At 42.6% G+C, this 2,664-nt stretch overlaps 1 pseudogene; it reads right to left on the reverse strand.

Annotated features, from left to right (window-relative positions):
- Positions 1-377: 377 nt before the first annotated feature.
- On the reverse strand, positions 378-1,347 carry LOC103251248 (annotated as a pseudogene).
- Positions 1,348-2,664: the final 1,317 nt, after the last annotated feature.

Below are 2,664 nucleotides of genomic sequence, written 5' to 3' on the forward strand. Positions count from 1 at the left end.
GAAACCCTGACATATTGATTACAGATGCTTTAAATTCTCAGTCTGATTATTTCAACATTGCTGCCACATCTGAGTATTTTTTAAGTTGACATATTTTTTCAGAATCATGATCAGACTATTACATTTAGCAATCAACAGCATGTGTGCAAAAAATATCTGCATTAAAACCCTTTGTTGGAATGCTTTACACTTTCCATGGAACCTGTTATATAATTAGTAACAAACACATTCCTTCAGTGTTTTGCTTATACTCATGAGTGTTGTCTAAACATATCTTCTTTGTAGCAGCTAGGCCCTGCCACCACTATGCTTGACTGAGTTCACCAATCTGCTATAACCTGTAGCTTCCCTGTCACTTCTCTGGTTCTCCTCTCCTGCTAAGCTTTGTTTCCTGGGAGTAAGTAATATCTTCTGCCACTGGCATAGCTACTGCTGCTACTGGAATCACCACAGCCACCTTGGTTTTGTGGTTTGGCAAAGTATTATCCTCTACCACCATAGGGGCCAGAGCTTCCACCTCCAAAGTTTCCCCCCTTCATGGGTCCAAAATTTGAAGACTGATTTTTGTAATTGCCAAAATGATTGTAGCTCTCACCATGTTCAAAATTGCTTCCATCATTACCAAATTCATTATCGCCATCAGCACTGCCACCATATCCACCACCACCTGCTGTCTCCAAAGTCACCACGAACACTGAAGTTTCCTCCATGACCAAAGTTATCATTCACACTAAAACCACCAGGACTATCCCCAAAGTTTCCAGAACCACTTTGACCTCTTTGACTGAATGAAGCACTAGCCATCTCTTGTTTTGACATGCCTTTCCTTACTTCGCAGTTGTGGCCATTCATAGTATGGTATTTCTGAAAGACAATTTTATCCACAAAGTCATGGTCATCAGAGGTTAAGAAGGCAAAGCCCCTTCTCTTGACTCTGCCTCGGTCAGTCATCATTTCAATTTCCCATATTGTTAAAAAAAATCTCTTAGGTGATGTTCTTCAGTGTCTTCTATAATGCCGCCAACAAATATCTTTTTCACGGTTAAGTGAGCACCTTGTCTTTGAGGTTCTTCTCTCGAGACAGCTCTCTTTGGTTCCACAACTCTTCCATCCACCTTGCGTGGCCTTGCATTCATGACTGCATCCATCTCCTCCATAGTGGCTTATGTGACAAACTCAAAGTCCCTGGAGCACTTGGTGTTTGGGTCTCTCATTACCACATAATCCGTGAGCATTCCACATTGCTCAAAATGGCTCCTCAGGCTCTCATCGATTTTCGAAGCCCAGCCTTCTGATGAAGAGCTTCCACAGTTGTTTGGACTCCTTAAGGGACACTGGCTTAGTCATGACAGTGGTAGGGAAAGAGAATTTAGTGATGCTTCCTCAGCAGCATCCACAGGTAGAAAGCCTGAGTCTGTCTTTGATGCTGGTTCTGTCTTTTCAAACTGTGTTTTGTGCCTTTTAGTATGCCTTGCCATTTTTTTTCTACCAGCAGCCGACACGAGGTACTGGGTAAAAGGAACTGTTTGAAATGAACAGTTAGTAATGTGGTAGTAAGGTGTGGGGAGAAGGGAATTATTCTATAGTCCCATGATCTAATCTCACCCTTTAATTGAGCCTGTGTTATATGCATATGCTGCTCAGTCTTCCTGGATTGCCCCTAGGTGGGATAGAATGGCTAGAGGTGGCTGGAGTTGGGCATTTCCTTTTTCCACTTAGGCTCTGGCAGAACCCCAGAAGGCTAGGTTCTGGTTAAATTGTTTCTCCTAAGGGTAGAGCTTATTAGGAAGAACAGAATGCTCTGGAATATTTCAAAAATGGGTTTCTCTCCTTCTCCTGACAGAAGCATGAGTGATCTTTTCTCCTAGATTTACTATGAGAATCTGACAGCATTCCTGGAGGTAAAACTCATAAATGTGTGGAGCCCCTGATATTGGGAATGCCTAGAGTTTTTATTTCTCAGACTTATCTACATTTAGCCTTCAGCAATGCTTCAATTGCAGTTAACATTTCCATTCCCTGACACTGGTTCCTCCAGAAGTTATTAATTATGGATTTCTGTTCCAGTGAGTTGTGATTCCCTCTATTTGCCCACTGGTCTCTCTAATTTTGAGAGCAACAGTTTGCACTGTGACCTTGCATCTCTTACAGGTGAAGACTGCTGACTTTTCAGTTGATTAAGCTTTTTACTTGTTGCTAGGATCTAGTAACAAATTTCACGCCCTGTGTCTTAAGACAAGTCACCTAACCTATGAAACACAGCCATCTCATCTTTAAAATGAAAATAGTGAGAGCATGATGACTGGCAACTTATAAGCACTGGATAGTGTCAGCTGATGATATTGTTAAAGGGTATGTTCCTTCCTTACAGTTGGCAACATTACCACTTACCTGGGCTCTGCACCTCTGGGCCACCACACTCTTGAATATCTTCCTTGAAGGAAGTTCTATAGTATCTGCAATCAACTGGGATGATCAGTGACTTCAGAAGGGACAGTCCAGACCCAGACTGAATACAGAAAACAGGTGCCCCCCAATTTTTTAAGTTCCCCTCTGGTGTTTGGAAACTGGTGGGGCCAGCCTTTGTCACTATTTCTCCCCTTGGGGACACTCTTGTTCTTCATCCCCAAGTATGGGGTTGACCAGATGCCCTAAGTTGTTCTG

Source organism: Carlito syrichta, unplaced genomic scaffold (assembly GCF_000164805.1).
Source record: "Carlito syrichta isolate Samal-C Ts95f unplaced genomic scaffold, Tarsius_syrichta-2.0.1 Scaffold56748, whole genome shotgun sequence".
Lineage (NCBI taxonomy): Eukaryota > Metazoa > Chordata > Mammalia > Primates > Tarsiidae > Carlito > Carlito syrichta.